Below are 23,370 nucleotides of genomic sequence, written 5' to 3' on the forward strand. Positions count from 1 at the left end.
AAGAGGGTCATTGCTACCGAGGTACTGCTGGTCAGGGAAGGTGTTGACCCCGACCTCTCCCTCGGTGCATTAGTGAACACCTCTTCTGCGAGGTGTGCTAGGGTTTGTGCCAACGACTGGGAAGGCTGGCTGGGGATGCCCTGGCTGGCTGCTACCTGCCCACTAGGCGGCAGTGTAGCCGTCCCACTCGCCTCCGTCTCTGCCTGCGAGGGCAAGACTGGGGACTTTGTGTGGACATTAGCTGGTTTTGGATCTATGGGGGCCACCTGCAACTTGCTGTCTTTGATCCTGATCTTCTTTCTTTTCCCCCCCTCGTCTCTACCCTTTCTTTTCCCCACCCTCTGCAGGTTCTTCACTCCCTTCCCCTCCTTCTCACTCTCACTTTCACTGTCGCTTTCGCTTTCCTCCCCCACGGACTCAATCCTTATGGCGTCATAACGAGAGCCGAGGGGGAGTGCTGGCGCTGAGAGGGCCCTACTCAGGGGGGGGCCGCTGCTGGGTCCGGGCTCCCTCCCTGCCTCGTGTTCTGCATCAGAGGAGCTACTGGAGGAGCTAGTGGAGTAGCTGTTGTACTCTCTCTCTGGGCTGGGGGAAGGGGTCCTCGTAAAACGGGACATGTCTCGGGGGCGGGGGGGTGAGGGGGGTGCTGGTGATGATGGTGGTGCTGGAGTCTGGGTCTTGGATACTGTTGGTGGTGATGTGGACTGATCTTTGTTACTTGCTCCCTCTTCCTGCTCAGGCCTAGGCTTGTTGGTATTTGCCTTGCTGGCTCTGGCCATGTTGGCATAGGAAGAGGGGCAGTCCTTAAACAGGTGCCCCTTCTTTCCACACAAATTGCACTGCCTCTCTTCTCTGCAGTGGCTGGTCTCGTGGGGGGCGCCGCAGTTCCTGCACTTGACTACAGTACATGCGGCCGCCAGGTGTCCTAATTCCCCACATTTCCTGCAGAGTTTTGGCATCCCATTATAGAATACCAGCCCTCTGTTGGGCCCTAACACTATGGAGTTTGGAATGTGGCGGACGCCTCCAATGCCCGATGGATCAACATTAAGGCGTACCAGCCACTTTCTGGCTCCTGTCCAAACCCCATCTTCATCTGTAATTTTCCTCCCTTCTGATGACACCCTCCCATAGCGGTTAAGCCATGTTGTAATATCATAGTCGCTAACAGCCTCATTGAAAAATTGGACAGTAACAACTTTCATTTCTCTGTCTGTCAGTGCATCCACACAAAATTCTTTGTATGGAGCGAGATATTTATTCTCCCCCCAAAAGGACCACATTTCTTGTAACTTTTGGGGGTTCCTAAAACTGACCTCAAACACTTCCTTAAGCCCTGGCAATTTCACCAAACAATTCAAGTCAGAAGGGGAAAAACCCATACCCCTCTGAAGAATGGTCCGGCTGAACTCCAGTCTCGTCAGTCCTGGTTCCGTTTCCTCTTGCTGGGTCCTTGTGAAGCGCACCGCATTGTGCCTCCTGGTCTCCTGGGTTGGCCGGAACGCCATCCTTCAGCTGGCTCCTCCGATTGGGGTGGGAGAAGCCTCTGGACGTCCGGGTTGTCTCTCTCTGCGGAAAAGAGACAACGTAAGCAGCAAATCTTGGGCAGTTGAAGGAACTATTACTTTAGTCCCTGAGGAGATGGTCGCCTCGCAAGAGGGACCCCCTCCCCAGGTGAACGGTGTCCTTCCCTGGCGGAGTAGGGGGCGCTGCTTGGCACCGAGACCACGTAGGAAGAATCGTGGCTGTGACGCCTCCTCGGGGTCCGGGGCCGCCCTCTGCTCCTCCCAGATGGCGCCCTCTGCTGGGCGCCTGCTGCTCTCTCGGTCTGGATCTCGATTGCAATCAAGGGCTGGGGATGAGGTCGTCTAGGTCATCAAAGGGTCCTCAAAGGTCGTCTGGATGGTAGGTCCTCCTTCTCTCTAACTCCAGGAACGTCTGGAAAAGCCTGAAAAAGAAAAAAACTGGAACCGCCTGAAAAAGAAAAAACTGCTCTCCACAGTCAACAAAATCTTGAAAGACCCTCGGCCTGGATTGGGCAAGCCAAAACCAGACTGAGCATTAGTCTTCCAAAAAGTTGCCGAGCTGAAGAAAGCCAGTCAAAAATAAAAAAAAATTCTGTTCCTCCTCACCCGAACAAACCTCTCACAGACCCTCGGAGGGAGCGGGCAATGCCACTACCCTCTAAGCCTTAGTCTTAGAAAGATTTATTCGAACTGAAGAGAAGCCAGAGTGTAAATAAATACATGCCCCTTCTTTCCACACAATTGTGTAAGGGACATTTCAGTGCTTTTTCTAAAGACAGAGCGAATGTCACTTTCTAAAGACAGAGCTCGGCCGTTGCTTTTTTTTAAATTGCCTGGAATATTTATTATAGTAAAGGCGATACAGCGAATGTCACTTTCTAAGCCCCGTCCCTTTTGATAGATGTATGACCCTACGTTCCGTCCCTTTACATCTTTTGATTGATTTATAACCCAAGCCCCGCACCTATTGATTGATTTATGACCATAAGCCCCACCCCTTTCCACGCCTTTTTAATGGTTTATGATCCTTAGGGCCTGCCCCTTTTCCCACACCCTTGAATGATTTATGACATTTAAGCCTGCACCTTTCCCCATTCTGTTGAGTGATTTATGACCCTTAAGCCACGCCCCTTTCCCCACACCTTTTTGAGTGATTTATGACCATTATGTCCCGCCCCCTTTTTCGACATTAACCGGATATCCGTCAAAAATAGCCCACCCCCTAAAAAGGCATCTGTTGTGCCCTAGTTTACATAGAAAAGAAAAAGAGTGTGTGTGTGTATTTTTCTTTTGACCATGTTCGAGTCCCTCCGAAACAATAACCTGGGTTATTGACAAACAGAGAGACCCTAAGCATATTAAAGAGTTTCATCATCAGTAAAAAAATATATATTAAAATATAAATGTAAGGGCAGCTGGCTCTTTGAGAAACCACTACAGATGTAATACTGCTGCCGTCGCAACATGGCGCTGTTGTGCAGATCTGTGCTTAAACTTAATGTATTGAGCTGAAAACTAAACCAAAGGGAGCGGGAAAACAGTGACCGTGTATAACACTGGTACTGGTATGAACAACAGCGCCCATTTACCGTACTAGCAGTACATACTGCAATTCTATTATTACACAACAAAAGGAAGCCCCGCCAAAGCAGGGCATCAAAAAATTAGTTGAAACTCATAAATGTTCCTCTCCACGGAAATCTTTAGTAAAAGGCGAAAGATTTATGCGATCTGAAGAGAAACCAGAGTATGCTAATATCAACGTGCAGTAGACAACCTACTCATATTGTTATTGTAACAAGGGACGGTTAGTTGTTTTTTAAACGAGCATTTTAACGTCTACGTCTTGAGAAAAACAGCCAAAACAGCATACAAGTACTGTATGTTGACATTTAGATTTAAATATGATATTTTAAAAGCATACATTTCATAAGAGGAAATTAGATTCTGCCAAAGTGCATTATGGGTATGCAAATATGATCCAACCCTGCAGCGCGGTTTCCACCCAACAGTATTGCTCAACCCCAAGGTATTCGTTTTCCGTTTCTATTTTTTTGTCCCTCTCTATTTTTAGCCGGTTTCAAGGATTTCCGCCCCGTACAGAGGATCGCCTTCAAAAAGAAGACGAGCGTTCCCACTCCAGCGCCGTGTTGGTGTCACTTACACTCCCAACTTCTGCTGTCTGAAGGAAACCCGACTCCACGGAGCCGACTAGACTCAGCAGAAAGACGAACTGAATGTAGAACCACCTTTCAAGGTACGTTTATGCAAATATTCTGTCAAAATTAAAACGCGTTATTTAATAGTACATATACTGAGCATCACAAGAAACTGATCAGTATTATTACACATTTCATTCGAAAAAAAACAAACAAAAAACGAGGTATATGATGGACATGATGACAAAATGCCTGCTGCTCAGCAAAGGTGGCCACACGCTAGTACTACTAGCCTGTGAATTTCACAGTACCCCCTGTCCCCCCATAACCATACAGTACAATGTCAATTGTTAAACAGCACATTACAATCTTACTGCACCTGCTGTAAAACAGAATGTGTCATTCTAGTGAATTGTATCTAAAGTTTCTTTCGATGCTCAGTATATATCACGATTCTAAAAGCAGATACAAATAAACCCAATGAGAAGGGTCCGTGTACATTCCGGCTAATCGTTTTTGCATTCTAAATCGGAAATCAGAAAACCAGAAAACGACTTTTTCTATTTCGGTTTTTCATAAAAACAAAAATCGACCCGTTTTTCATTTTCCAATTTCTGAGTTTAAATACAAAAACTGATTCAGGCTTGTTTCCCATTTTTCATATTGCTTTAACGAAGTATTCGAAATGGAATGATCTGTAATACAAAATTAAATAATAGACAATTAAAAAAAAAAAAAGTACTAATGCGTGCTCTACTCGTATCGAATGTGTCTCGTTGTTATGGCAGCAGTGTAGCGTAGTGTGGTTAGTGCTCTGGACTCTTGATTGGAGGGTCGTGGGTTCAATCCCAGGTGGGGGGCACTGCTGCTGTACCCTTGAGCAAGGTACTTTACCAAGATTATTCCAGTAAAAACCCAACTGTATACATGGGTAAAATAATGTGATATCTTGTAACAATTGTAAGTCTCCCTGGATAAGGGTGTCTGCTAAGAAATAAATAATAATGCCGTTTTCTGCATCAGTACATTTATATCTATGGCTGGCGATGCACCCCCCAAATGAAACAAATTGGGTATCCGTGAAAGGGGAGCTCTAAACATACGTGAGCGTCCTGGACAAATGTGCTGTGATAATATAATCCAGTTAAGTTTATAAAGTTAATTTATAAAGCAGGATATAAATATGAAGAACCTTACCTGGATTTTTTTCCCTTTATGTGAAGGCTTATTATTTTTAGTATTATTATAATGCACTGTACCTGAGTGATACAAGGATGATTATTATATTAACTTAGTGTAGCCCTACGGCTGTATTGTAATACAGTACTTTGTAACAACTGCTAAATTAATAAATAAATAATGTTGGTAAACAGAACACTTCCACGACAATAAGCACAGGCGCGAAATTATTACATCGTCATAACAGCGGGACACAGAGAGCTGGCCGTGTCTGACCTTTTTTTAAAGGTCTTGAAGGAGCTACATAATTTTTAAGATATTAAATGTTGTGGAGTGTTTTCATGCTGCAGTGGGGGGTTCTTTTGTAACAGAATACGGAGAAGGGTGGGGGTGAATTCTGTTTACAGTTTTGCACTGTATCGCAGTTCCGTCTTTTGTAAGAGCTGCAAACCGCAGGGAGAGAGGACATGTTAGCATCTTGAGCTTGCCATAGGATCACTAAAGGGGGCTGGCACGCTTGGTTGAATAGGTCTGGCCCTCTTCCGATACGTTAGTATATCTATCATTGTTTAAGTGTGTCCCTGTTAGAGAAGCATTAACATATTTTCTGCGAAGTATTGTCTCTCCAGATATCTGCTTGAATAAAGACTACCTTCTGTATCACCGACTCTTGGAGATTGATTTCATTTTCCGTCCCTGCAGTCTGTTATTTATTTTTGTATTAGATTATTCCATTTCGAATACTTCGTTACTAAAAGCAATATGAAAAATGGGAAAACAAGTCTGAATCAGTTTTTGTATTTTAAACTCAGAAATTGGAAAATGAAAAACGGGTCGATTTTTGTTTTTATGAAAAACTGAAATAGAAAAACGAGTCGTTTTCTGGCTTTCCGATTTCCGATTTAGAATGCAAAAACGATTGGCCGGAATGTACACGGACCGAGAAGCTCTATAACAAAAAAAAACGCGATGTAGAGCTTAATGCGGTGTAACCTGTACCTTCGATGTTTTAGACTTTTTATTAAACCACTGTTCTATGCTACTGAAATGTCATCAACCACTATTACTATCATAAAGCTCCCAAAATCCTTTTAGATGCTACTCCTAAGTAAATGTCTGGAATTTAGTTTGGGATTGTTTTGCAGTTAGTGATCCGTTCGGCTTTGTGTTTTGCTTACAGATGCTATACAAAAATAAAACCAATAAAACACCTATGCTGCTTTAGTAGCAGCAAAATACAAGGTTGTGTATCAGTGTTTAAGATGTTCGCTAGATTCACATTTATTACATTTGTGTTCTGTTTTATGTCAAGGTTGTGACAGCAGTTGTGAAGGATTCAGAAGACAGTTATTCGAATCTTATCCCACACTGAGTGAGGGTGGTGGATTTTAACTAATGAAGATTTCAGGATCTATGAGAAGCCAGATCTTGGCTGTTATTCCTTGCCCTAATGAGGGGTACTCAGCAAAATATTTAAGGGACCCAGAAACCCAAATTTGGCTCTGTCATTATCTATGTAAGGCCGCTACAAAGAGGTCTTAATATGGATCAGGTAAGAGCTTATTGTTTTTTTCTTTGATTGTTTCTTAGTGCTGGTAAATTCTTATTATTCATCCATCTTCTTTGGTGGGTTTTCAGGGTTCCACATGTTCATTCAGCTGTAGTGTAACATTGCATTTGCAGTGAATGACGTGTCTGCTGCAATTCATTTAGTAGGTTCCTGGGCTGTCCTTATCCACTGGGCCCCTGATGAAGTGCCTCTTTTGTGAGAAAGACTTTTCCTTCTCAGAAATAAAGTCACAGTGACGGCTGTAGCAGCAGGTATAGTGTTTTTGTTAATGTAATTGGTCATTGTTAAATACAGTACATTAACTATTTTGAAAGGTTTATTTGCAGTAAAATGATGAAATATGCGTATAGTGGTTTTCAGGAAATGTTTATGCTAATGTAGTCTTACAAAAATAAATGTATTGGTCTCGTTAAATGTTTTCAAAATGAATAAAAGCTGATTGGCTGTGTTTTGATGTAATATAATTTAAGTCGTGGTTATAATCATTGTTTTGCTGCACTTCATGGATACATATGTCAAGTTCTTATTACCTGTTGTCATATACCAAAGGAACTTTTTGATGAACATTCTCACAGTGATCTGACAATGTGTTGGTCCTGCATATGCTTGTGATCATTTGTCCTTAATTGTCTTTGTTTTGCTGTGTCTTCTTAGTTAATTACTTCATGTGAAACTTATGGTTTAAAATGTATTGTCTTCAAGGCCTTCATTTCAGAGCACAGACAGTAGTGTAGTGGAAGGAGTAGGTGAGACTCAGAGTTCAGAGGTGCCCACTGCAACAGTAACTTGTGTGCTGCTGAATTCTGATGAGCTGCTACAGGAGTGTATTCCGGATAGACCAAGTGAAATAATAGACAGCAATAGGGATGCAGGAGTAGACAGGGCAGTCTTCGTTGACAGCAGAGAGACTGAGGACGGTTTGTGAATTAAATTATTTGAATTAATTTTATGTGTTGAATGAAATAAGCTGACACCTTTCTGTTTTTCAATGGGTATGTTTTATTTCTTTTCAGAATGTGAAATCATGGCAAATTTGTTCAGGGAGGCTGTATTGAAGCAGCATGGAACTGCTAAACCACTCCATCTAAGAATGGATTTGCGAGACCGCATGGAGAATAGAGAGAGGGACATTTTGTCATTTTATAAAATGTCCAAAGTAGAATGGGCCTGTCCTTTAAAATGCACACTTGAAGGTATTTGAATGGAATTTTACTCACTCTCTTTATTTTTAAGATTTTAATCATGGTTTCATATTTTAATGTTCTGAGTTTTCCATCGGCGATGCAGCTGTGGGTGAAGGAGTGAACAGGTTCTTTTTCTCCACAATTATATCAAAGCTTCAGTTTGGTTTTCATCGTAACTTGCTTTCTATAAAACAGGGTTTTTAAATGATGTTATTTAGAAATGTCAGTTTATATTAATTTGCTCAAGAATATTACAGATCACAATGTATTTGTAATATTCGTCACGTGCTTGTGGAAAAAATCTATATGCTTTATCGGTCATATTTTTACTTTTTATACATCACCAATCTAACAGAATAAGGATAGACTGTATAGTGGAGGCATCCCATGCGCAATGGTTTTAGTTAATTAACTGGCCAAGGACATCACTGTTCAGGTTATTTATTCTAAGAGTACTACAGAAATCATTGTTTGTTTCCATTATTGTTTAGTCTTGCATCTACACACTGTGCTTTAATGTTTACAATTGTGGAAATAACGCCTAGACAGTATGAACTTAGTGAGCAGTGCATGTTTTGTCATCGTCAGAGTTCAATTTTTTGCAGAAAATAAAATGTGATTTGATTCTTATTTATGTTTGATTTCTTCCCTCCTTAGAAATCACTGACAGAACTTTTAATGTTTGAAGGAGAACCTGACCATTTAATTCCCTCCACATCTGAGTTCCTTCTCGAGAGTGACATGTTTCACGTTGCTGGGCGAATGATTGGACATTCTTTCCTGCACAGTGGTCCAAGCTTAGCTGGATTGAGTCCCGCAATTATCCATGTGTTGCTTGGAGGTGCACCAGAAACCGCCAATCTGGAGAGTCACGATTGTCCTGATATTGATGTTCACGAAACTGTCAAATTAGTAAGTAATGTATGCATAATTTCAATGGCTGAAACTTTTATTGTCTGTTCTGTATTCTCTCATTTTCTGTGCCTCTGAAAATTACTAACAAGCACTCTTTTGAACAGAATTGTCCCAAATTCAAGGTTGTAGGCTGGAGACTGAAATGTACTGAAGTGTAAATCACTGATGTAGAGTGGGATGATCTCCGTTCCATGTGAACAACTAAGAATGGAATGTGGAGCTAAGCCTGATTAAGTTTTCTGGGCTTAAACAACTAATACAAGTGTCTTTCATGACATTAAAATAAAGTCAAGCTATTCTAAGGGTTGCATTAGCTAAGGAACTAATGACGTATGATCTAATGCATTAATAATTAACTAATATTGAGTGTGACAGGTTGATTTCTGTGATATCTGCATATATGTAAATGCATACGTTTATATTAATACATTTCTTACTTTGAATATGAACAGTGTTGAAATATCTGCATTACTGTGCTTTGTGTTGTTTTCCATAAGATGGGTGGTTACTGAAGGTGTGTGTATTTGTTTTTATTGTAGAAGGAGTCCAAAGCAGTTCTCAGTGAAGAAGACACAAGCATAATACTGCAATTGGCATTAAGCTGGGATCTTCCAGGGATGGCAGAAGAAAATCGGCATTGGCTAATGGACAAACTCCTCCTTCACGCTGTAAGTAGGTTTGTTTCGTGCATATCCATGTTAGGTTTACTCATTGTACTGGTTAGTTTTGTAATTAATTGATAACCTACAGCAGGGGTGGCCAAACCCAGTCATGGAGAGCCCCTATTCAGCAAATGTGTTCAATAAAAGGGAAACTGTTGTGATTGAGGTCTTGAGGGAATTTTTAATTGAAACGATCACTAAAGGACTTCATTTAACAAATTCACCTGCTTAATTCGTCACATTAAATTCTTCCATGTGTTTTAGACATTGATAATGAAAAGTGACCTATAAAATCCGCTGGATTGGGTTCCTGAGTGGCGCATTCGGTAAAGGCCTCCACTAGGAATGCACGGTGCGCTTTACCACTCTGAGGTTGCTGGTTCGATCCTGTTGTTCCTTTGCCGGCTGGGGATGGGAGTCCACAGGGCTGTTTGACCACCCCTGACCTACAGTTATGCATTTTAAATTGGGTACATTCTTTAGTTTGCTTTTTACTCTATGCTACATTCTTCTTATTTGTGGTAGGTTATTGTAAGAACAACTCGACAGGTTAAACAGCTGAGGAAAGGACTGAAAGAGACATTGGTCTGGCCTCTCCTGAAGGAAAGAAGTGATATTATTCCACTGATGTTTCCAAGGGCCTCTGACACACTATACACCCCCCAGGTGTGTTACATTTTATTACATGTTGTTCCCTAATTAAGTTTTGAATGCCTGTGGCAGTGTGTTACTGTTTCAGTGTTTTGATAATGTGATTTGCTAGTTATATTTCTAATTCTGAAGTTTATATATTTTTTGGTGTAACTGTGAAGCTCATATACTAGTATGTTTTGGTCTACAACATAAAACCCAGCTTGTATAGAGCTTTGAGATGAAGCTTGTTATTGAGCAATTTCAATATTGGAATTGAACAAAAATGGCCAATAAGGTTCAGCAAGAGATCCCCAGCCGTGCATTCATTTATCTATTCATTCTTTTTTTCCTCAAGATGATCCTTGAAAGAATCACCTGGCCACACTGAATGTGGCGGAAGATGATGATGATGATGATGATGATGATGATGATGATGATGACTGTTCTCTTCAGACTAAATGCCGTATCACAGGCTTCTTCAGGACATTCATTGAAACGGTATAATTTAATCTATTAATCATCGCCGTGTATAATTTTATTTTAACCACCCAACTCATTCTTACCTTATACGAGAAGGGACAACTTCTTATTCTTCATCACTCAAAACAGCATTTGCCACCACTTCATATGTAATATTCCTATACAAAGAATACATAAGCTAATGTTCACACTGAAAGGGAATGTAATGAATAAGAATAATCTTGTAGACGAATAACATTTTGATGTCACTACTGTGCTAGTATGATTTTTTTTTTTTACGACTCAGAGCACAAATACAGCCTTCATGTCTTTTATATGCAAGTATTATATGTACATAGGTAGATAATACGTAGCACATTATAATCAACAAAAGTAAAAATATTTGTTACTTTTCAAAAAGCTGACTTGACAGTACTCAAGACCCTGTGAAATTTGAAAAGAGGCATTTATTTATTTTTCACTTTTGTAGCATCACCAAGAGCGCTGATTGATCTCCTCAGATTCTGGGTTGGATGGGAGGTCCTCCCGAAGGAGCTGTCTGTTGAGGTCACAGATACCAAACTGCCCAAAGCATCCACCTGTTTCGAAACCATTAAATTACCCAGACACGACTTTCACTACTCATCATTTGAGGAGGATCTTCTTTCCTGTATACATACTGTGGACACCGGCTTTGGACTTGTCTAATTTAGAATTCCGCCATGAGAAATCTGTTTGAACTCCTTCAGGGGCCAATTAAAATATACAACATAATTGATTTGACAACTAGAAATATAACATGACAAAGTAAAAAAAAAAACATCCAGGTTAATGTTCTGCTATATTATTATTCTTATTATTATTATTATTATTATTATTTATTTCTTAGCAGATGCCATTATCCAGGGCGACTTACAGTTGTAAACAAAAATACATTTAAGGAATCACAGTACAAGTAATAATACAATTATGTAAATACTAAATGTACTAAGAAAGAAATTCAAATGAACGACTGGCAATTTTATTAGGCCATTTTATTATTTTGATTACAATAAATAATGCACTGATTCTCAAAATGTTTCTTTTTTTGGGGGGGGGGAACAACACTTTTTTTTTCTTTTAAAATACTTGCTTATGTTTGTGAAAACATCTGTTAAATATCAACATAAGCACAGGTACTATTGTCATTTATTTAACAAAGTCAGTGCTATGCAGACTCAGTGACAAAAAATACAGCTGTCCCAAACAATAAAAACAATCGTCAAATTTGGATGTCTGTTTCTTTATAATTAATTTTTTTTTGCCAATGTTACGTCCATTTCTCACCCAATTTGTTTTACCTGTCACACTAACAAATTACAGGAACTGTTGAAAAAACAACCACTAATAATATAAAAATCATGATTTACCTTATATACCTTGGTAATATTGTGAGGTATTAGTACTTGCGATTCGGGCTAAAAAGGAGGGGTGGATACAAGAGAGAGACACGGGAAGTAATGTTAAAACTTTACAATGCATTAGTAAGACCTCACCTAGAATATTGTGTTCAGTTCTGGTCACCTTGTTACAAAAAGGATATTGCTGCTCTAGAAAGAGTGCAAAGAAGAGCAACCAGAATTATCCCGGGTTTAAATGGCATGTCGTATGCAGACAGGCTAAAATAATTGAATCTATTCAGTCTTGAACAAAGAAGACTACGCGGCGATCTGATTCAAACATTCAAAAAAATGATACCGCCCACTCGCTTTGACGCGTGCGTAACGAAATGTAAAAAGCAGTCGAAAAGGAAATGCAGTGGCAGAAATGTAAAAGCGAAAGCGCACAGTGAAATGCAAGTAGCAGAAAAGGAACTGTCGTAGCAAAAATGTACGTGTGAAAAGCAAAGTGGCAATAGTGAAATAAGTCAATGAATAAATAAATATATAAACAAATAATAAATGAATAAATGTTGAAATACAAAAATCAACAAATAAATAAATACATGCCCCTTCTTTCCACACAATTGTGTAAGGGACATTTCAGTGCTTTTTCTAAAGACAGAGCGAATGTCACTTTCTAAAGACAGAGCTCGGCCGTTGCTTTTTTTTAAATTGCCTGGAATATTTATTATAGTAAAGGCGATACAGCGAATGTCACTTTCTAAGCCCCGTCCCTTTTGATAGATGTATGACCCTACGTTCCGTCCCTTTACATCTTTTGATTGATTTATAACCCAAGCCCCGCACCTATTGATTGATTTATGACCATAAGCCCCACCCCTTTCCACGCCTTTTTAATGGTTTATGATCCTTAGGGCCTGCCCCTTTTCCCACACCCTTGAATGATTTATGACATTTAAGCCTGCACCTTTCCCCATTCTGTTGAGTGATTTATGACCCTTAAGCCACGCCCCTTTCCCCACACCTTTTTGAGTGATTTATGACCATTATGTCCCGCCCCCTTTTTCGACATTAACCGGATATCCGTCAAAAATAGCCCACCCCCTAAAAAGGCATCTGTTGTGCCCTAGTTTACATAGAAAAGAAAAAGAGTGTGTGTGTGTATTTTTCTTTTGACCATGTTCGAGTCCCTCCGAAACAATAACCTGGGTTATTGACAAACAGAGAGACCCTAAGCATATTAAAGAGTTTCATCATCAGTAAAAAAATATATATTAAAATATAAATGTAAGGGCAGCTGGCTCTTTGAGAAACCACTACAGATGTAATACTGCTGCCGTCGCAACATGGCGCTGTTGTGCAGATCTGTGCTTAAACTTAATGTATTGAGCTGAAAACTAAACCAAAGGGAGCGGGAAAACAGTGACCGTGTATAACACTGGTACTGGTATGAACAACAGCGCCCATTTACCGTACTAGCAGTACATACTGCAATTCTATTATTACACAACAAAAGGAAGCCCCGCCAAAGCAGGGCATCAAAAAATTAGTTGAAACTCATAAATGTTCCTCTCCACGGAAATCTTTAGTAAAAGGCGAAAGATTTATGCGATCTGAAGAGAAACCAGAGTATGCTAATATCAACGTGCAGTAGACAACCTACTCATATTGTTATTGTAACAAGGGACGGTTAGTTGTTTTTTAAACGAGCATTTTAACGTCTACGTCTTGAGAAAAACAGCCAAAACAGCATACAAGTACTGTATGTTGACATTTAGATTTAAATATGATATTTTAAAAGCATACATTTCATAAGAGGAAATTAGATTCTGCCAAAGTGCATTATGGGTATGCAAATATGATCCAACCCTGCAGCGCGGTTTCCACCCAACAGTATTGCTCAACCCCAAGGTATTCGTTTTCCGTTTCTATTTTTTTGTCCCTCTCTATTTTTAGCCGGTTTCAAGGATTTCCGCCCCGTACAGAGGATCGCCTTCAAAAAGAAGACGAGCGTTCCCACTCCAGCGCCGTGTTGGTGTCACTTACACTCCCAACTTCTGCTGTCTGAAGGAAACCCGACTCCACGGAGCCGACTAGACTCAGCAGAAAGACGAACTGAATGTAGAACCACCTTTCAAGGTACGTTTATGCAAATATTCTGTCAAAATTAAAACGCGTTATTTAATAGTACATATACTGAGCATCACAAGAAACTGATCAGTATTATTACACATTTCATTCGAAAAAAAACAAACAAAAAACGAGGTATATGATGGACATGATGACAAAATGCCTGCTGCTCAGCAAAGGTGGCCACACGCTAGTACTACTAGCCTGTGAATTTCACAGTACCCCCTGTCCCCCCATAACCATACAGTACAATGTCAATTGTTAAACAGCACATTACAATCTTACTGCACCTGCTGTAAAACAGAATGTGTCATTCTAGTGAATTGTATCTAAAGTTTCTTTCGATGCTCAGTATATATCACGATTCTAAAAGCAGATACAAATAAACCCAATGAGAAGGGTCCGTGTACATTCCGGCTAATCGTTTTTGCATTCTAAATCGGAAATCAGAAAACCAGAAAACGACTTTTTCTATTTCGGTTTTTCATAAAAACAAAAATCGACCCGTTTTTCATTTTCCAATTTCTGAGTTTAAATACAAAAACTGATTCAGGCTTGTTTCCCATTTTTCATATTGCTTTAACGAAGTATTCGAAATGGAATGATCTGTAATACAAAATTAAATAATAGACAATTAAAAAAAAAAAAAGTACTAATGCGTGCTCTACTCGTATCGAATGTGTCTCGTTGTTATGGCAGCAGTGTAGCGTAGTGTGGTTAGTGCTCTGGACTCTTGATTGGAGGGTCGTGGGTTCAATCCCAGGTGGGGGGCACTGCTGCTGTACCCTTGAGCAAGGTACTTTACCAAGATTATTCCAGTAAAAACCCAACTGTATACATGGGTAAAATAATGTGATATCTTGTAACAATTGTAAGTCTCCCTGGATAAGGGTGTCTGCTAAGAAATAAATAATAATGCCGTTTTCTGCATCAGTACATTTATATCTATGGCTGGCGATGCACCCCCCAAATGAAACAAATTGGGTATCCGTGAAAGGGGAGCTCTAAACATACGTGAGCGTCCTGGACAAATGTGCTGTGATAATATAATCCAGTTAAGTTTATAAAGTTAATTTATAAAGCAGGATATAAATATGAAGAACCTTACCTGGATTTTTTTCCCTTTATGTGAAGGCTTATTATTTTTAGTATTATTATAATGCACTGTACCTGAGTGATACAAGGATGATTATTATATTAACTTAGTGTAGCCCTACGGCTGTATTGTAATACAGTACTTTGTAACAACTGCTAAATTAATAAATAAATAATGTTGGTAAACAGAACACTTCCACGACAATAAGCACAGGCGCGAAATTATTACATCGTCATAACAGCGGGACACAGAGAGCTGGCCGTGTCTGACCTTTTTTTAAAGGTCTTGAAGGAGCTACATAATTTTTAAGATATTAAATGTTGTGGAGTGTTTTCATGCTGCAGTGGGGGGTTCTTTTGTAACAGAATACGGAGAAGGGTGGGGGTGAATTCTGTTTACAGTTTTGCACTGTATCGCAGTTCCGTCTTTTGTAAGAGCTGCAAACCGCAGGGAGAGAGGACATGTTAGCATCTTGAGCTTGCCATAGGATCACTAAAGGGGGCTGGCACGCTTGGTTGAATAGGTCTGGCCCTCTTCCGATACGTTAGTATATCTATCATTGTTTAAGTGTGTCCCTGTTAGAGAAGCATTAACATATTTTCTGCGAAGTATTGTCTCTCCAGATATCTGCTTGAATAAAGACTACCTTCTGTATCACCGACTCTTGGAGATTGATTTCATTTTCCGTCCCTGCAGTCTGTTATTTATTTTTGTATTAGATTATTCCATTTCGAATACTTCGTTACTAAAAGCAATATGAAAAATGGGAAAACAAGTCTGAATCAGTTTTTGTATTTTAAACTCAGAAATTGGAAAATGAAAAACGGGTCGATTTTTGTTTTTATGAAAAACTGAAATAGAAAAACGAGTCGTTTTCTGGCTTTCCGATTTCCGATTTAGAATGCAAAAACGATTGGCCGGAATGTACACGGACCGAGAAGCTCTATAACAAAAAAAAACGCGATGTAGAGCTTAATGCGGTGTAACCTGTACCTTCGATGTTTTAGACTTTTTATTAAACCACTGTTCTATGCTACTGAAATGTCATCAACCACTATTACTATCATAAAGCTCCCAAAATCATTTTAGATGCTACTCCTAAGTAAATGTCTGGAATTTAGTTTGGGATTGTTTTGCAGTTAGTGATCCGTTCGGCTTTGTGTTTTGCTTACAGATGCTATACAAAAATAAAACCAATAAAACACCTATGCTGCTTTAGTAGCAGCAAAATACAAGGTTGTGTATCAGTGTTTAAGATGTTCGCTAGATTCACATTTATTACATTTGTGTTCTGTTTTATGTCAAGGTTGTGACAGCAGTTGTGAAGGATTCAGAAGACAGTTATTCGAATCTTATCCCACACTGAGTGAGGGTGGTGGATTTTAACTAATGAAGATTTCAGGATCTATGAGAAGCCAGATCTTGGCTGTTATTCCTTGCCCTAATGAGGGGTACTCAGCAAAATATTTAAGGGACCCAGAAACCCAAATTTGGCTCTGTCATTATCTATGTAAGGCCGCTACAAAGAGGTCTTAATATGGATCAGGTAAGAGCTTATTGTTTTTTTCTTTGATTGTTTCTTAGTGCTGGTAAATTCTTATTATTCATCCATCTTCTTTGGTGGGTTTTCAGGGTTCCACATGTTCATTCAGCTGTAGTGTAACATTGCATTTGCAGTGAATGACGTGTCTGCTGCAATTCATTTAGTAGGTTCCTGGGCTGTCCTTATCCACTGGGCCCCTGATGAAGTGCCTCTTTTGTGAGAAAGACTTTTCCTTCTCAGAAATAAAGTCACAGTGACGGCTGTAGCAGCAGGTATAGTGTTTTTGTTAATGTAATTGGTCATTGTTAAATACAGTACATTAACTATTTTGAAAGGTTTATTTGCAGTAAAATGATGAAATATGCGTATAGTGGTTTTCAGGAAATGTTTATGCTAATGTAGTCTTACAAAAATAAATGTATTGGTCTCGTTAAATGTTTTCAAAATGAATAAAAGCTGATTGGCTGTGTTTTGATGTAATATAATTTAAGTCGTGGTTATAATCATTGTTTTGCTGCACTTCATGGATACATATGTCAAGTTCTTATTACCTGTTGTCATATACCAAAGGAACTTTTTGATGAACATTCTCACAGTGATCTGACAATGTGTTGGTCCTGCATATGCTTGTGATCATTTGTCCTTAATTGTCTTTGTTTTGCTGTGTCTTCTTAGTTAATTACTTCATGTGAAACTTATGGTTTAAAATGTATTGTCTTCAAGGCCTTCATTTCAGAGCACAGACAGTAGTGTAGTGGAAGGAGTAGGTGAGACTCAGAGTTCAGAGGTGCCCACTGCAACAGTAACTTGTGTGCTGCTGAATTCTGATGAGCTGCTACAGGAGTGTATTCCGGATAGACCAAGTGAAATAATAGACAGCAATAGGGATGCAGGAGTAGACAGGGCAGTCTTCGTTGACAGCAGAGAGACTGAGGACGGTTTGTGAATTAAATTATTTGAATTAATTTTATGTGTTGAATGAAATAAGCTGACACCTTTCTGTTTTTCAATGGGTATGTTTTATTTCTTTTCAGAATGTGAAATCATGGCAAATTTGTTCAGGGAGGCTGTATTGAAGCAGCATGGAACTGCTAAACCACTCCATCTAAGAATGGATTTGCGAGACCGCATGGAGAATAGAGAGAGGGACATTTTGTCATTTTATAAAATGTCCAAAGTAGAATGGGCCTGTCCTTTAAAATGCACACTTGAAGGTATTTGAATGGAATTTTACTCACTCTCTTTATTTTTAAGATTTTAATCATGGTTTCATATTTTAATGTTCTGAGTTTTCCATCGGCGATGCAGCTGTGGGTGAAGGAGTGAACAGGTTCTTTTTCTCCACAATTATATCAAAGCTTCAGTTTGGTTTTCATCGTAACTTGCTTTCTATAAAACAGGGTTTTTAAATGATGTTATTTAGAAATGTCAGTTTATATTAATTTGCTCAAGAATATTACAGATCACAATGTATTTGTAATATTCGTCACGTGCTTGTGGAAAAAATCTATATGCTTTATCGGTCATATTTTTACTTTTTATACATCACCAATCTAACAGAATAAGGATAGACTGTATAGTGGAGGCATCCCATGCGCAATGGTTTTAGTTAATTAACTGGCCAAGGACATCACTGTTCAGGTTATTTATTCTAAGAGTACTACAGAAATCATTGTTTGTTTCCATTATTGTTTAGTCTTGCATCTACACACTGTGCTTTAATGTTTACAATTGTGGAAATAACGCCTAGACAGTATGAACTTAGTGAGCAGTGCATGTTTTGTCATCGTCAGAGTTCAATTTTTTGCAGAAAATAAAATGTGATTTGATTCTTATTTATGTTTGATTTCTTCCCTCCTTAGAAATCACTGACAGAACTTTTAATGTTTGAAGGAGAACCTGACCATTTAATTCCCTCCACATCTGAGTTCCTTCTCGAGAGTGACATGTTTCACGTTGCTGGGCGAATGATTGGACATTCTTTCCTGCACAGTGGTCCAAGCTTAGCTGGATTGAGTCCCGCAATTATCCATGTGTTGCTTGGAGGTGCACCAGAAACCGCCAATCTGGAGAGTCACGATTGTCCTGATATTGATGTTCACGAAACTGTCAAATTAGTAAGTAATGTATGCATAATTTCAATGGCTGAAACTTTTATTGTCTGTTCTGTATTCTCTCATTTTCTGTGCCTCTGAAAATTACTAACAAGCACTCTTTTGAACAGAATTGTCCCAAATTCAAGGTTGTAGGCTGGAGACTGAAATGTACTGAAGTGTAAATCACTGATGTAGAGTGGGATGATCTCCGTTCCATGTGAACAACTAAGAATGGAATGTGGAGCTAAGCCTGATTAAGTTTTCTGGGCTTAAACAACTAATACAAGTGTCTTTCATGACATTAAAATAAAGTCAAGCTATTCTAAGGGTTGCATTAGCTAAGGAACTAATGACGTATGATCTAATGCATTAATAATTAACTAATATTGAGTGTGACAGGTTGATTTCTGTGATATCTGCATATATGTAAATGCATACGTTTATATTAATACATTTCTTACTTTGAATATGAACAGTGTTGAAATATCTGCATTACTGTGCTTTGTGTTGTTTTCCATAAGATGGGTGGTTACTGAAGGTGTGTGTATTTGTTTTTATTGTAGAAGGAGTCCAAAGCAGTTCTCAGTGAAGAAGACACAAGCATAATACTGCAATTGGCATTAAGCTGGGATCTTCCAGGGATGGCAGAAGAAAATCGGCATTGGCTAATGGACAAACTCCTCCTTCACGCTGTAAGTAGGTTTGTTTCGTGCATATCCATGTTAGGTTTACTCATTGTACTGGTTAGTTTTGTAATTAATTGATAACCTACAGCAGGGGTGGCCAAACCCAGTCATGGAGAGCCCCTATTCAGCAAATGTGTTCAATAAAAGGGAAACTGTTGTGATTGAGGTCTTGAGGGAATTTTTAATTGAAACGATCACTAAAGGACTTCATTTAACAAATTCACCTGCTTAATTCGTCACATTAAATTCTTCCATGTGTTTTAGACATTGATAATGAAAAGTGACCTATAAAATCCGCTGGATTGGGTTCCTGAGTGGCGCATTCGGTAAAGGCCTCCACTAGGAATGCACGGTGCGCTTTACCACTCTGAGGTTGCTGGTTCGATCCTGTTGTTCCTTTGCCGGCTGGGGATGGGAGTCCACAGGGCTGTTTGACCACCCCTGACCTACAGTTATGCATTTTAAATTGGGTACATTCTTTAGTTTGCTTTTTACTCTATGCTATATTCTTCTTATTTGTGGTAGGTTATTGTAAGAACAACTCGACAGGTTAAACAGCTGAGGAAAGGACTGAAAGAGACATTGGTCTGGCCTCTCCTGAAGGAAAGAAGTGATATTATTCCACTGATGTTTCCAAGGGCCTCTGACACACTATACACCTCCCAGGTGTGTTACATTTTATTACATGTTGTTCCCTAATTAAGTTTTGAATGCCTGTGGCAGTGTGTTACTGTTTCAGTGTTTTGATAATGTGATTTGCTAGTTATATTTCTAATTCTGAAGTTTATATATTTTTTGGTGTAACTGTGAAGCTCATATACTAGTATGTTTTGGTCTACAATATAAAACCCAGCTTGTATAGAGCTTTGAGATGAAGCTTGTTATTGAGCAATTTCAATATTGGAATTGAACAAAAATGGCCAATAAGGTTCAGCAAGAGATCCCCAGCCGTGCATTCATTTATCTATTCATTCTTTTTTTCCTCAAGATGATCCTTGAAAGAATCACCTGGCCACACTGAATGTGGCGGAAGATGATGATGATGATGATGATGATGATGATGATGATGATGATGACTGTTCTCTTGAGACTAAATGCCGTATCACAGGCTTCTTCAGGACATTCATTGAGATGGTATAATTTAATCTATTAATCATAGCCGTGTATAATTTTATTTTAACCACCCAACTCATTCTTACCTTATACGAGAAGGGACAACTTCTTATTCTTCATCACTCAAAACAGCATTTGCCACCACTTCATATGTAATATTCCTATACAAAGAATACATAAGCTAATGTTCACACTGAAAGGGAGTGTAATGAATAAGAATAATCTTGTAGACGAATAACATTTTGATGTCACTACTGTGCTAGTATGATTTTTTTTTTTTACGACTCAGAGCACAAATACAGCCTTCATGTCTTTTATATGCAAGTATTATATGTACATAGGTAGATAATACGTAGCACATTATAATCAACAAAAGTAAAAATATTTGTTACTTTTCAAAAAGCTGACTTGACAGTACTCAAGACCCTGTGAAATTTGAAAAGAGGCATTTATTTATTTTTCACTTTTGTAGCATCACCAAGAGCGCTGATTGATCTCCTCAGATTCTGGGTTGGATGGGAGGTCCTCCCGAAGGAGCTGTCTGTTGAGGTCACAGATACCAAACTGCCCAAAGCATCCACCTGTTTCGAAACCATTAAATTACCCAGACACGACTTTCACTACTCATCATTTGAGGAGGATCTTCTTTCCTGTATACATACTGTGGACACCGGCTTTGGACTTGTCTAATTTAGAATTCCGCCATGAGAAATCTGTTTGAACTCCTTCAGGGGCCAATTAAAATATACAACATAATTGATTTGACAACTAGAAATATAACATGACAAAGTAAAAAAAAAAACATCCAGGTTAATGTTCTGCTATATTATTATTCTTATTATTATTATTATTATTATTATTTATTTCTTAGCAGATGCCATTATCCAGGGCGACTTACAGTTGTAAACAAAAATACATTTAAGGAATCACAGTACAAGTAATAATACAATTATGTAAATACTAAATGTACTAAGAAAGAAATTCAAATGAACGACTGGCAATTTTATTAGGCCATTTTATTATTTTGATTACAATAAATAATGCACTGATTCTCAAAATGTTTCTTTTTTTGGGGGGGGGGAACAACACTTTTTTTTTCTTTTAAAATACTTGCTTATGTTTGTGAAAACATCTGTTAAATATCAACATAAGCACAGGTACTATTGTCATTTATTTAACAAAGTCAGTGCTATGCAGACTCAGTGACAAAAAATACAGCTGTCCCAAACAATAAAAACAATCGTCAAATTTGGATGTCTGTTTCTTTATAATTAATTTTTTTTTGCCAATGTTACGTCCATTTCTCACCCAATTTGTTTTACCTGTCACACTAACAAATTACAGGAACTGTTGAAAAAACAACCACTAATAATATAAAAATCATGATTTACCTTATATACCTTGGTAATATTGTGAGGTATTAGTACTTGCGATTCGGGCTAAAAAGGAGGGGTGGATACAAGAGAGAGACACGGGAAGTAATGTTAAAACTTTACAATGCATTAGTAAGACCTCACCTAGAATATTGTGTTCAGTTCTGGTCACCTTGTTACAAAAAGGATATTGCTGCTCTAGAAAGAGTGCAAAGAAGAGCAACCAGAATTATCCCGGGTTTAAATGGCATGTCGTATGCAGACAGGCTAAAATAATTGAATCTATTCAGTCTTGAACAAAGAAGACTACGCGGCGATCTGATTCAAACATTCAAAAAAATGATACCGCCCACTCGCTTTGACGCGTGCGTAACGAAATGTAAAAAGCAGTCGAAAAGGAAATGCAGTGGCAGAAATGTAAAAGCGAAAGCGCACAGTGAAATGCAAGTAGCAGAAAAGGAACTGTCGTAGCAAAAATGTACGTGTGAAAAGCAAAGTGGCAATAGTGAAATAAGTCAATGAATAAATAAATATATAAACAAATAATAAATGAATAAATGTTGAAATACAAAAATCAACAAATAAATAAATACATGCCCCTTCTTTCCACACAATTGTGTAAGGGACATTTCAGTGCTTTTTCTAAAGACAGAGCGAATGTCACTTTCTAAAGACAGAGCTCGGCCGTTGCTTTTTTTTAAATTGCCTGGAATATTTATTATAGTAAAGGCGATACAGCGAATGTCACTTTCTAAGCCCCGTCCCTTTTGATAGATGTATGACCCTACGTTCCGTCCCTTTACATCTTTTGATTGATTTATAACCCAAGCCCCGCACCTATTGATTGATTTATGACCATAAGCCCCACCCCTTTCCACGCCTTTTTAATGGTTTATGATCCTTAGGGCCTGCCCCTTTTCCCACACCCTTGAATGATTTATGACATTTAAGCCTGCACCTTTCCCCATTCTGTTGAGTGATTTATGACCCTTAAGCCACGCCCCTTTCCCCACACCTTTTTGAGTGATTTATGACCATTATGTCCCGCCCCCTTTTTCGACATTAACCGGATATCCGTCAAAAATAGCCCACCCCCTAAAAAGGCATCTGTTGTGCCCTAGTTTACATAGAAAAGAAAAAGAGTGTGTGTGTGTATTTTTCTTTTGACCATGTTCGAGTCCCTCCGAAACAATAACCTGGGTTATTGACAAACAGAGAGACCCTAAGCATATTAAAGAGTTTCATCATCAGTAAAAAAATATATATTAAAATATAAATGTAAGGGCAGCTGGCTCTTTGAGAAACCACTACAGATGTAATACTGCTGCCGTCGCAACATGGCGCTGTTGTGCAGATCTGTGCTTAAACTTAATGTATTGAGCTGAAAACTAAACCAAAGGGAGCGGGAAAACAGTGACCGTGTATAACACTGGTACTGGTATGAACAACAGCGCCCATTTACCGTACTAGCAGTACATACTGCAATTCTATTATTACACAACAAAAGGAAGCCCCGCCAAAGCAGGGCATCAAAAAATTAGTTGAAACTCATAAATGTTCCTCTCCACGGAAATCTTTAGTAAAAGGCGAAAGATTTATGCGATCTGAAGAAAAACCAGAGTATGCTAATATCAACGTGCAGTAGACAACCTACTCATATTGTT

At 38.9% G+C, this 23,370-nt stretch overlaps 2 long non-coding RNA genes and 3 other non-coding genes across 11 annotated transcripts; 2 read left to right on the top strand and 3 right to left on the bottom strand.

Annotated features, from left to right (window-relative positions):
- The first annotated feature begins 3,115 nt into the window (after positions 1-3,115).
- On the top strand, positions 3,116-11,553 carry LOC131701874 (uncharacterized). Of its 4 annotated transcripts, none has more exons than XR_009309086.1 (8): positions 3,119-3,783; positions 6,177-6,416; positions 6,578-7,627; positions 8,276-8,530; positions 9,073-9,201; positions 9,721-9,861; positions 10,184-10,326; positions 10,778-11,553. It is a non-coding gene; the product is annotated as an uncharacterized LOC131701874 (long non-coding RNA). The 4 variants fall into 4 exon arrangements; XR_009309087.1 differs by having other exon boundaries at positions 6,581-7,627; XR_009309085.1 differs by having other exon boundaries at positions 3,134-3,783; positions 6,177-6,685; positions 7,448-7,627.
- On the bottom strand, positions 3,163-3,277 carry LOC131701914 (U5 spliceosomal RNA). Its single transcript, XR_009309150.1, has one exon. It is a non-coding gene; the product is annotated as a U5 spliceosomal RNA (small nuclear RNA).
- Positions 11,554-12,972: 1,419 nt separating the features above from the next.
- Positions 12,973-21,581, top strand: LOC131701881 (uncharacterized). Of its 4 annotated transcripts, none has more exons than XR_009309119.1 (7): positions 12,973-13,808; positions 16,202-16,441; positions 16,603-17,652; positions 18,301-18,555; positions 19,098-19,226; positions 19,746-20,354; positions 20,806-21,581. It is a non-coding gene; the product is annotated as an uncharacterized LOC131701881 (long non-coding RNA). The 4 variants fall into 4 exon arrangements; XR_009309120.1 differs by having other exon boundaries at positions 16,606-17,652; XR_009309118.1 differs by having other exon boundaries at positions 13,124-13,808; positions 16,202-16,710; positions 17,473-17,652.
- LOC131701915 (U5 spliceosomal RNA) lies at positions 13,188-13,302 on the bottom strand. The gene has a single exon (XR_009309151.1). It is a non-coding gene; the product is annotated as a U5 spliceosomal RNA (small nuclear RNA).
- Positions 21,582-23,215: 1,634 nt separating the features above from the next.
- LOC131701919 (U5 spliceosomal RNA) lies at positions 23,216-23,330 on the bottom strand. Its single transcript, XR_009309155.1, has one exon. It is a non-coding gene; the product is annotated as a U5 spliceosomal RNA (small nuclear RNA).
- Between the last annotated feature and the right edge of the window lie 40 nt (positions 23,331-23,370).

This window comes from Acipenser ruthenus, chromosome 27 (assembly GCF_902713425.1).
Source record: "Acipenser ruthenus chromosome 27, fAciRut3.2 maternal haplotype, whole genome shotgun sequence".
NCBI classification, from domain to species: Eukaryota; Metazoa; Chordata; class Actinopteri; order Acipenseriformes; family Acipenseridae; genus Acipenser; species Acipenser ruthenus.